The 12554-nt window shown below is 39.6% G+C and overlaps 1 long non-coding RNA gene across 1 annotated transcript; it reads left to right on the plus strand.

The window, feature by feature from the left end:
- The first annotated feature begins 88 nt into the window (after nt 1-88).
- Nucleotides 89-10263, plus strand: LOC131702142 (uncharacterized). Its single transcript, XR_009309306.1, has 3 exons — nt 89-310; nt 2464-2564; nt 8695-10263. It is a non-coding gene; the product is annotated as an uncharacterized LOC131702142 (long non-coding RNA).
- Nucleotides 10264-12554: the final 2291 nt, after the last annotated feature.

A 12554-nucleotide genomic window follows, 5' to 3' on the forward strand; every position in this document is an offset into this window, starting at 1 on the left:
AGCTGTGTTGTTCATAGCTAGTTGCTACTGGAAGTCTCCCCTCGTGCAATGAAGAGACAGCCAGGGGCGAGCGAACTGAAGGGCTAGGATGATCAGAGCGCTCCCTCCTGAGTACATATCCTGGGGAGATAGATATTCTGAATACAGAGTACAGAGTTATGTTAGCTGCAGATGGGTGTCATCAATGAAGAAATGAGGTAGAAGTGTCTTAGGTAGAATCTTTTGCTTTTTATCTTCTCCGAATATAATATTGATGTACATCATTACAAAGCAATATCCGGAACACCATCGCTTTCAATAAAGAATCCAGGTAATAATGATGTCTTTTCTTTTTCCGAATGTGGTTTCATGTGGAAGTTCATTCTATATATATAAATATGTGTCTACTGGTGTTAAACTGCTCAGTAGAGCTGTTCTGACACTTTCCATGAAGTGTCTCCAATTACTGTGTCTTTACATAGTCGTTACATAGTAAATACATGTGCACTGACACAACATTACAGTGTTATTATACACAGTTACAATGCAGGCAACGTGTAAATCTTTTTTGCATGATATATGTAAGTATCAGAAAAGGTTTAGGGTTAGGGTTAGGAGTAGGGTTATAGCATGCAAACATATTTACACATTTGTTCATTGTAACTCTGCATAATAGCATTGTGATTGTGGAAGCACACATGTATTTACTAAGTAACTACCATGTAAATACACAGTAAATAGAGACCCGTAATATAAAGTGCTGCTGCTGTTATAAAGCTGTTTCTACAAAAAAAAAAGCAAAAGATGCAGCACAGATATGAAATGCCTTTCGGTTGCTCTGTAGCGGTTGTCATGGCTACCCAGTGAAGCTGCTCTGGGCTCTGCAGTAGCACTGTTTCCATCCTGTGGTATTGCAGGAATGAATGGAAGGAGCATTCTTTACACCTTCAGCTTTCTTGATGAAAAAGCGCATGACTCATGAAGGCAGGGCACTAAATATAGCTCAGGACAGATACACGGTATGCTATATTCTAAATGAAAAACAACATACAGTGAAACTTCACTTCAAACTTGTAGAACCCTTCTCGTTCTCATTTGGATTACGAATTGTGACGCAAATGTCTAGAATGGAGCCCTGATTGGCTGAACAGTATTCCAAGCGGTGCTATTGTTAGACAGCTGGTCTCTGGAGAGAGCTCTTTAGTATGCTGACTCATTAAGGACAAAAATATACACAACAATGTCCGTGTCCACAATGAGCCACCTTACTTTAACCTCGTTGCAAAGCTCTTTTTTTTATACTCTTTTTCATTTTGAATCTCAATATGACACCAAGGCCTTATTGCCTAACAACGCACCTAGCAACACGACACACGCGCAGGTGTAAGCGCCTGAAGATAATTACAGAGTGCCAATAGGACCTTTTTTATCGTCTTGGTTCATATAATAAAAGTATCCGATCAGCTAAAGAATCATGGTGCTTACTGAGCTGGCCCTGACAGTTTGTCATGTCTCAGCTACATTCAAACTATCTGTCTTTATTCAGTCTACCTCCTTGCCAACAGCTCGGTACTGCAATAATGAATGATATCCTTGCTAGGCAGATCTGGCAGCGCATGTGTTGGCTCAGCGAGCTATAAATCACCACAGTCGAGCCACGTAGTTCCCATTCTATTTATACCTCACTGGCACCTGGAACAGCACACTGGGTCCTGAATGTGATGTTTCGTTCAAACAAAGACTTGGTTCACCATAAAGAGAGGGCTTGTGCGGGAATGTTGGCAGGAACTCCTGGAGAGCCACTTACAAAGTCATTGGTTCAGATCATGTTTTGGTGCCAACGTCCTGAAGGCATAAGCTGTTACAGTGCAGGCGCACACACTGTAAGTCCTGCTGTAAACAGAAAAACTAATTGCGTCTCGTGGATTATTATTAGGTAGGGAGGGAGCAGTTTGTTTTTTTGCTTTTAAACAGACATGCATGCCATTGTGAAGCACCTGCATCAGATCTCGCGAAGCACAATGCTGTCTTTGCAGGCAGTGTGCCCTAGTTTTTAAGTTTTCTCTGCAATTCCAAAATGTTGTTTTTTTAATGCAGTAAAGAACTTTGTCTGACTTCATTCATTTTCATTCAGTCTAGCTTTCGTTCAATCTAGCTTTCCAGAGACACGGTACGCAGAGGTAAAGTTCAGTATAGAAGGGTTTTAAATTCAAGGCTTATGGAAAGTTAACGCACGAGGTGAGTAGAGATACTTCATGATGAAGTATTGATAGCTGCCAGTAACTTGGTGTCCCTTTCTTTTGTTTATCCAATTCCTGTGTTTTTTGTTAGATTGCATCAAAGGTTTTTTTTTTTTTTTGCTGTAAGCTAAACTCAGCAGACATCAGCATACATATGTAACATTGTGGCTGACACATGTCAAAGCAAATACATCTCTTTATATTCATACCCCACCGTTACAGCATTTAATTTCCATCCCCGCAGCCCAGAATAAGTCAACACTCTGCCAGGACAAGTACCTTGAAGAAATCACTGGGACCAAAGATGGACTGCCGTCTCTTGAATCAACATAGAAACGAAAATATGTATGTATATACTTAGGCTTATAGGTATATAAGTTATTTGTATGTATAGGTACAGTAGACTCCGCGTATAGGAGCACCTCCTAAGAGCACACTTCACCTAAGAGAACACCTTGTGATGACACAGATGTTTCCCATTGTAAATGCTCTGCCTTAAAGAACAGGAACTTCACATAGAAATACACCTTCTTGGCACCGCTAGCGATTCGTTCACAACGGATACAGCGCTGTAACCCGATAAGTCATCATCATCAAACTTAAATTCAAATGTTAAATTCAATCTTTTCAATTGTGACACATGAGAGTGTCCTGAAGCACACTGATTGGTTTATTCAATCTTTCCAGAGCCGCTGTCATATCATTGCCTCGTCATTTTCCCGTTCTGGTGAGTTGCTTCACCATTCTGTTCCATCATTTTCCCGTTCTGGTGAGTTGCTTCACCATTCTGTTCCATCATTTTCCCGTTCTGGTGAGTTGCTTCACCATTCTGTTCCATCATTTTCCCGTTCTGGTGAGTTGCTTCACCATTCTGTTCCATCATTTTCCCGTTCTGGTGAGTTGCTTCACCATTCTGTTCCATCATTTTCCCGTTCTGGTGAGTTGCTTCACCATTCTGTTCCATCATTTTCCTGTTCTGGTGAGTTGCTTCACCATTCTGTTCCATCATTTTCCCGTTCTGGTGAGTTGCTTCACCATTCTGTTCCATCATTTTCCTGTTCTGGTGAGTTGCTTCACCATTCTGTTCCATCATTTTCCCGTTCTGGTGAGTTGCTTCACCATTCTGTTCCATCATTTTCCCGTTCTGGTGAGTTGCTTCACCATTCTATTCCATCATTTTCCCGTTCTGGTGAGTTGCTTCACCATTCTGTTCCATCATTTTGTGCGTGCCTTGACTATTGCTCCTGTACATGAATTCATAATTAATCTGGAGCCGCTGCTGCATTTTGTAGCTTGTTTAGGGGTGCTGTGTTAATTTACTTTGACAGTTAGTTTATTGTCGTTAGTTTGTCTGGTACTTTGTTATTATAGTTTATTAACACACAGTTGACTTTTGCTTTTCTCTTGTTCTGTTCATGTCATATGTTGATGCACGTGCGTCATGACAAGTAATGCATGTTTATTTATGAATTGATTCATATACATCAAGGTCTTAAAGAACACTTTGGCTTTGAGAACACGCCGCTTGCTTACCGAGGGGTGTTCTGTTAGATTGTTTAATGCCTGACATGGTAAATAAATGTTATTTATTCCTCTGTTTTGTGCACTTTGTCAATGTTGTTTTTTTAAAGTCCTGTATGAAGCACATGTCAAAGCAAGGGAGAGTGGCAGACTAAGCTGTTAGCTTGAATTGGCGCCTATTTAGACATTTTCAGATTAATGGAGCCAAAAGGACAGTGCTTGTACTGTAATGTAATTTCCTCATGTGGTAGAACACATACATGTAATTAAAATTCACATCAAATACAATGTGGCACGAATTATCATGCATACTTTAAACAAATACAGATCACATCATTGTACAGAGTCACACAGAATCACCGGGAGCTGACTTGACAATGGTACATTTACAGAATAATGTGAAATGATGCCAGCCCTCCTGAGCCACATCACTCAGATATTTGAGCGCTCCTTAAAGCCACACAATTTAATAAGTTCAACGAACACAAATTGATTTTCCTTGCGGCAGTCACACTGGCATAAATATGTATGGGTCTCTTAAACATCCTGGATGAGGCCCTTCCACTGGAATATATATATATATATATATATATATATATATATATATATATATATATATACAGAGAGAGAGAGAGAGAGAGAGAGAGAGAGAGAGAGAGAGAGAGAGAGAGAGAGAGAGAGAGTCAGAGTGAGTCAGAGTGAGTCAGGGATTGTTGAACCTAAGAAATCAATATAGTTTGTGATTTTACATCCCTGGCACAGTAAGACAGGCTTGTATCAATCCCAGCATGCCATCTGGTGTGCAATGGTAAATGTGCACACACATGCTGGTAAACTGTTATGAGTTTGTGATGCAGGATGCATGGGATCAGCTCAGATCTCTTACTGCACACATCCTGGTTTACAGGACGACCAGATACTCTCTCATCGCATCATCTCATAGCTGCTTTCTCCCTCACCTGTGAACATGCATTTGTAGAGCGAAGCAACTCTTTTTGTCCTGAACCATATTGCATTAAGAAAGACTCATTATATCTTGAGTGCATTACCGTACATTGATAGTGTTTTTATGTTATACTAGTGCTGTTACTTTCAGTGCGTTCCAATGCAGGGACTATTCACTCCCTGCCAGAAATACAAAATGTTTTTATCCACAGACTGTTTCCAAACCAACTAAGCTCTGTAAGTGATGTGTGCCAGCAGTAACACTTCCACTCAGTCCTGCAAAGCATCACACATTCTGCTGTGTTCTTAAAAGTGATTCGAATGTTATTAAAGATGATTCAAATGGTGTGTTGGCATGCTTGAATTACATACATTATTATTATTATTATTATTATTATTATTATTATTATTATTCTTATTATTATTATTATTATTATTCAAACCACTGAAAAAATATTTCTTAGTGATCCGAAGTACTGTCCTAATGGATAGTTTTGTCATAAACGTTATGATTCTCCTCAGTAAAGCTATCCTGAATCCCAATGCTAGGAGAAGGTCATTTTCATGAGCACTAAGGGGTGAGATAACACCTGTCTTCTGCTGCACGCTCAGCTAAGCAAACTGAGCAAACAACATTGTTCCCCTGCACACTGGGGCTTTAAAACAGATCTCAAAAATACAAGCAATTCTATAAAGCTGCTATTTAAAACCAGCACCGCGATCAAAGACACTTAATACTGCGTGCGTGTGTGTGTGTTTTGCATATGTTGCAGCATGAAAATGTTTTTTTTTTTTTTTTTGAATAGCATGTATTGACTCTTTGCACGCTTAGGATTCAAGCACTGAAAGGGACTAAAATCCATGTTTACAGATACAGTCCTTCCTTTCCTTCCTTCCTCTGACATGACATTTTAAAATGATAAGGGCAGTCATCTTGTAATGGTGCTGTGTGGGATTGTATTTGTGTCTGGCTGTTTCTCTACTGCCAGGATTTGGATTCATGAAGATGCTTTTGAATGTGACATGTCCTCAGTGTTGAAGCCTCTATTGATTCCATATGTAACTATCAGAAAAGGTTTAGGGTTAGGGTTAGGGTTAGGGCTAGGGTTAGGGCTAGGGTTAGGGTTAGGGTTAGGGGTTAGGGGTTAGGGTTAGGGGTTAGGGTTAGGGTTAGGGTTAGGTTTAGGGTTAGGGTTAGGGTTAGGGTTAGGGTTAGGGTTAGGGTTAGGGTTAGGGTTAGGGTTGTCTTCAGTAAGATGGTGTTCCTATTCCTTAGAGCAGAGGTTTGCAAATATTCTCCCCATCTAAAGAATGAGGTAAGGAGAAACAGTTTAGAGTTGAAAAGGAATGTTCTGTAAAAAACCCATGCAGGTCAAACTGTTTGTGACTCAACATGCACACCGGTAGAACACAAACAGGTTGCACGTTAACCCTAGCACTGATAAAGGAGATTCAATACTTCTTGTTCTTATTATGATCTGAGCAAACCAGTTAAACGCAGCTCACCATAATAAAGATATATATATATATAAAGCAGTGAATGCATGAGTGACTCAGACCATGAAGGCACAGTGGGAGCTGTATCTAAATGCAGCTCCTGACAGCCACTGAGCCTCTGTTTCCTATAGCTATTCTGGTGCAGGTTGGTGTTTGCAGTGGGAGTGCGGCTATATTAGTTTCATTGTGTTCTTTCCACCCACTGCAGGAAGATTCAGATCATCTTCTTACCTTGTGTGTGTGTTTTTTATTTTTAGTTCTGCCCTGGAACTCAAAAAGGAAAAGTGTATTTTATCATCTTAATAATGAAACCTAGCAGTATTGTATTTCAGGTTATACCATTTTCACATCACAATGTTTATAGAAAATATAAATATATTATTACCCGAACCCTAACCCTACACAGACTGCTAGGTGAAATACAACCGTACACAAACCAGCACATTTAAATACCAAACCCATACTTTTTTCGGCATGTTCTGAAATGTTTTATCAGAACAAAACATATACAATTTAAATAATAATAAAAAACAAAAACATAAGCAGCGTGTCTTCTGATCACAGGATGGTTTTGTTATTTGGAAAGATCTCATTTCTGGCTCCCTGGAGAGTCTTCATTTAACACACCACCAGGACGTTTCATTTCCTGATGACTGAGGAGCAGCGAGGAAACTGAAATGCAGGTTTACAGGCAGGGCGATGACCTCTGCACCCCCCTTGCTTCAATTACAGGCTCCTGGATGCGAATCTGTGGTTTAAAAATATATTGCTACCCATGCATATCCAAGCGCATTTCTCATTCTTAAAGGAAAAATAATTTCCCCATGTGGCTGCAAGGTTGAACACACACTTACTCTGATTCCAAGCACTTAATGCAGGTGTCACTGTAATGAGGTCTGCCACAAACACACTCTCTAATGCACCTCATTGGGGTGATTGAAGTTAGCTCTTATCTGATTGGTTTCAGATACACAACCCCCCCCCAGGGAAGCATTCTTCTCTCCACCAAGGCATCTTTCTTTGTCATCTGTATAATAGTGTTTAATGAGCTAGGTACATTTGATTTTTATTAGGTAAATAACTTCCTAGCTCTCTCCCTCCTGCTGTTACTGAATCTCATTTAGCACAGTGCTCGTCTCTTATCTGGACTGTGACAGGGTGACTGGTGGTCTGACGTCAGGCAGAAGCAGGAAGGGAAAAATTACTGACACCAGGGAGTATTGCAGGTAAAAGAAAGAATCGTCTGGCTCTCGTTTTTATTTGCAAAACAAAAATAAATAAAATATTTTAACAAAACAAATCCCGAACACAAAATATAAATAAAACACAGGTCAGGCTGGGCAGATTGTCTTCACTGTTCCTATGTCTATTATTCAGATTGTTTCGTTTTCTCTCCTCTCTCGTTCCTCCTCTGAACTCCCACCCCGAGTTGGAGAGCTGCAGGCTTTTTATAACAGGTGACCATCTCCCGATTAGCAACAAATTAAATCACCTAATTAATTCGGGAGATGGCCACCTTCTGCACGAGTTTACAAAAATAACAAACAAAACGGCTATGCAGTCCTAAACACATAATAATTATAAATACAAAACAATAACAAAACCTGCGGCGCTCGCCGTCATAAATATACAAAACATTACTAAATCATAATAAACACAAAACAATAATCTGCACAGGGGCGGAGGGGACTCCGTTCTAAACCAAAAATAAACAAAACAATGTGCAGGGCTGCTCGCCCTGTTACAAGGACAAATAAAGTGTTTCTTCATCAGGACCATTCTACAGTGCGGTGATATCAGGAATGCACTCACTCCACTGCAATGGAACACCAGACAAAAATAAATACATTCAGATTTTTATAATTAAAGTTAGGTAACACTTTGCATTAAGTGTCACTAACTACTGTGTATTTACATAGTAGTGACTTAATAAATACACATGCGCTTGCACATAATTGCAATGTTATCAGGCATAGTTACAATGTTAGTAATGTGTATATGTTTTTTTTTGCAAACCCTAACCCTTTTCTGATATAATTTGCATATATCTTGCAAAACGATATGCACATTAAGTACATTGTAACTATGCATAATAACATTGTAATTATTGTAGTTATTGTATTTTACTATGTAATTTGAGACCCTTTGTAAAGCGTTACCTAGAGTTTTATCCTTATAAACATTTAACACATAGTTTACCATGGTTTGCCATGTTTATTAATATGCTTTACTGTACTTCTCTGGGCTTCACCGTGCTTTCACGATGCTTTGTTACACTTTGCTATGCTTTTACTATGGATAACTTGAATCAGGGTAGTAAGATTTAAGGCTACGGTGCCATCCTTTACATGGTTTTATTCAGATGTAAGCTTGTGGTAGATACCATGTAGTTTTTAGAGCCTCATTTTGAAAGGTTTGAGAAAACCCATGCAACTGCTTTCTAAGCCCGCTCGAGACAAGTTGGCGCTCAGAGACTTGAAGAGCTTCTCTTCTCTCTTTTTTTCTTCTTTAGGCAGTATTTCAAACAAAGACTTAAATGGCTCTTGGAAGAGGTGTGTGGGTTTCCATGTACAGTATGATTCTGTGGAGGCCACGTCATAATGATTCAAACTGAGGAGCAGCACGCAGACTGGAAGGGTCTTGGATTACAGCCTTCTTTTCATTAGAAAGAAACATTTCCATCAAGAAGCCTCTGACGTAAAGAAATGCTGACTTTGCATGAATGATATTTATTAACCTGAGTGTTTTATAGATCAGTGAAGATGTTAGTATTATGCATGATGTGCTGGTACTGACAGCACTATCTCCAGGCATTTCATTGGGCACAGCGTTCCAAAAGAGTGTTTCTGTACAAGAGAAAGGCAATGAGACTCCATCTCCCTTTTAATAATTCAGTGATGATTTAACAGAAGAATGAAACAGCCAGCATGACCTATGGAAATGATCCATTTTAACTGCTGTCTTAGCACTGTCATTAGGTGATCCTGTCCTCAATAATAACAGTGGAGTCATAAAACACATTCACGCAATAAAATCATATTCAGGACTAAGAAAATAACATGAAGAATTGTTAGTATCGAGGAACTGTGCTATTGCATAAATCAAATCAGCTACAAAGCCTATTTATAATACATTATTCATGTCAACCACATATTTAGTGCCGGCAGAAATAGTTGTGCTCTGAATATAAACGTTACGTTTGACGCACACATACAGTATAATTCAGGGTTAAAACTTACCTTTTTAATTCAAACTTGACAGCACTGTTGGTTGGTTTAAAAACTACCCCCCAAAAACGTGCGTGGCATGCCACTGTAGGAACGCAGCCTGGTGATTCACTGCACACGAGCGTACAGAAATAGTGAAGGATAAAAACAGCTGCTGTACATAAAACACTAGGCTGTCTGACACTGACTGTGTCCCAGTTTCCAATGTGATGTGATATTCAAAAGAATTATCCTTAACCAATGCTAAACTACCTGAATTGAATTATTGGAGCTGGAAATTGACATAATACAGGATGCTTTATAGTAAGCGTTTTCAGAAATGTTTTATTTGTTTCTTGTCTGTAAAATAGCCCATGTTTTGTGTTGTTTTATTTCCTATTGATGTTTCTATTTCGTTTATTATTTAGCAGGTTTTCTTTCTAATTCCACTGTTCAAAACCAATGTACAATTTCAGAAAAGTGCAATTAAAAGCGGTGTGCAGTAACAGGGACTCCTAGAAGTGCAATCACACCAGGAACGAAGTGTATTTGTGATGAAATAAGAGGAGCTCTGAGAGGCCCTTCCAGCTGTAGTTGTGATTGATCATTTCCAGAGTGTCGAAGAGCAGCCGTTATGCCAGCACTCTGCATATCTCACATTACTTCACATTAAAAAGCCATGTTAGTAAATGTAGGTTATGTAGGTTGAAGCAGATATCCTCAATTCTCCTTAGTCTTCAATAGTATGTAGTGTTATGATGTGATTGCACATTAATACATCTTTATTTGCCAGTGCACAGCTAGTGTGTATCTGTGTTTTGACGGTATCCATGCTGATTATGAAGCATGACATTCACTTTCCTTTGTGGGCTTGCCTTTCCTGCCCCTTCCATCTCTGCCCACACTGAGTAAGTGGCTGCAGGTAGCTGTGAAAAATGAGCATCTCTCCATGGCTCCCCAGAACAGGGAGCAGGCTAACCTAGAAACAAGCCACACCTTCTGCTGTGGAGACATACTTTAAGAAGATGTGTTACATCACTGCCACCTTCAAACACAGAGTCAGAGGAACGCTGCTAACAAACCTCCACGCCAAGACCCTGCTGTCCCTGCTGTTTCGATTCCAACGAGCCAGACGCATTCCTGGTAAAATCATCCTTCATTTGGAAAATATCCTTTTGTGTTTTGCTGTAAAAACCGGGATTCCTGTTCTATTGCAATCAATGACCACAGGACAGCCAGGATGGTTTCACATTGCAGTGACCGCAGGGCAGCCAGGCTGGTTTCACATTGCAATGACCGCAGGGCAGCCAGGCTGGTTTCACATTGCAGTGACCGCAGGGCAGCCAGGCTGGTTTCACATTGCAGTGACCGCAGGGCAGCCAGGCTGGTTTCACATTGCAATGACCACGGGGCAGCCAGGCTGCTCAAAGATTTGGTCACCTTTAGGGGTTTGATCTTGTTTGTTCTTTCTCTTTTCTTTTCTTTTTCTTTCTGAAGTCTTGATTTCAATCCTGTAAATGGCCCCGTCATCGTAACTGATTACGTAGTAAGGTATTAATATTCCTACCACGAGTTCTGATTATAGTGAGTGCGTCTTTTAGAGTGCCCAGGAGAGATTTATTAGCCGAATTTGAAAGTGTGACATAAGAAATAGCGACAATTACAATCTTTCTTTTGCAAAACATCATTAAAGAACGAATCTTGCAGAAATGGCCTCTTAATTATATTCACTTAGTCACTGGCTGCTCTTTAAGGAGGCCACTTAACAAATTATTACATCTTCTGGGAAAACCATCAACTATGTATATGTCAGGTAAGGTTGTATTACAGCTTCTGCACACAATACAATGTGGATATACAGTAACACTATTTACCCTTCATATTAGCATTATATTGACAGTACACAATGGAGTAGCCGGGTTTTCAATGAGCCGGATCGCTGCGTGCGATAGCCCTTGTTTTGGGTTTGCATGCCCCAGAGGCTCATGATTGTCAGCTTGCAATAGGTTTTAAAGCAGGCGAAGCAAGTCTTGCAGTGAATCCTCTATACATTCAGGGAGTGGGTCAGTTATACAGAAAATCATGTAACCAGACTGCCTACTGGACAGTTAGCATTTTAATTGTATTAGAGTTCTCAGATTGATTATATGAAGTCGATTCTGAGTGTCATCCTATTAGAACTGAGTTGAGTTGACAGGATTATGAACTAGACCGGATTGTACGTGTCCATTGTGTAGATATTGATTGAGGGATCCTGCCTCAGTAGAGCTAGCTTCTTATTTAAGTATCAGTATATAAATAGATATATCATGATTTAATAGCTATAACTTCAATAAACAGGGGCTGTTACACAGTTATTTAAAATATGCAAATATGAAACAAGCAGAGGAAAACCAAACCAAATAAATGGGCACATTGTAACTGCAATGGCCTGATTGCTTCTCTTGTTTGTGCGAGCGTGATCTGTCATACATAATAAAAGAGCAGAGTCTGTATCACTGGAGAAAAACACCCATCAGCTTTGAAACCTTGTATCGTTTCCTCATTTTACACACAAGCCGTAATAATGAACCCATTCCTCAGCAGTCTCGATTACTGGAGCCCGAAAGCAATTTTCATCTCAGTCCTGTTGATGTGCTGAGTCCTAATTAGATTAAAAAGCTGTCGCCGTGATGGACGCAGATTGATCCTGCAAATAAACATTTCATTATTGCATCCTGTGAGCTCCGAAATGTGCAGGTGTAGTGCCATGCATAGGATAACATGCAGTGCGACTCTGAACATATTTTACAATCATATATAACACCACTGGATCATTCAAAATGCATGCTGTGGGGATGATATACCGCATGTAATGCATTCAGGATCTCCAGTAACTCCAGTAAAGGTGGACTCAATCAAATCCTACACTTACACAGTCCACTCAACACTACAATATCATTCCTGAACCCACAGGGCTATTTTTGCTTATGAAGTATGTATATATTTATTAATGCAATAATAGTGAATATTTTATGCCAAAAAAAAAAAAGTTTGAAGGCTTGAGGCATAACTTTTATATAGTAGATGGAAGTTCAGTAAGATCACATCTTTGTTATAGTAAGTAAGAATATGTTATACAGCTGGAATGTGGAGTTTTCTGCAAGGTGCAGAATGAGAAGAATCA

This window comes from Acipenser ruthenus, chromosome 29 (genome assembly GCF_902713425.1).
Source record: "Acipenser ruthenus chromosome 29, fAciRut3.2 maternal haplotype, whole genome shotgun sequence".
In the NCBI taxonomy this organism is placed as follows: domain Eukaryota; kingdom Metazoa; phylum Chordata; class Actinopteri; order Acipenseriformes; family Acipenseridae; genus Acipenser; species Acipenser ruthenus.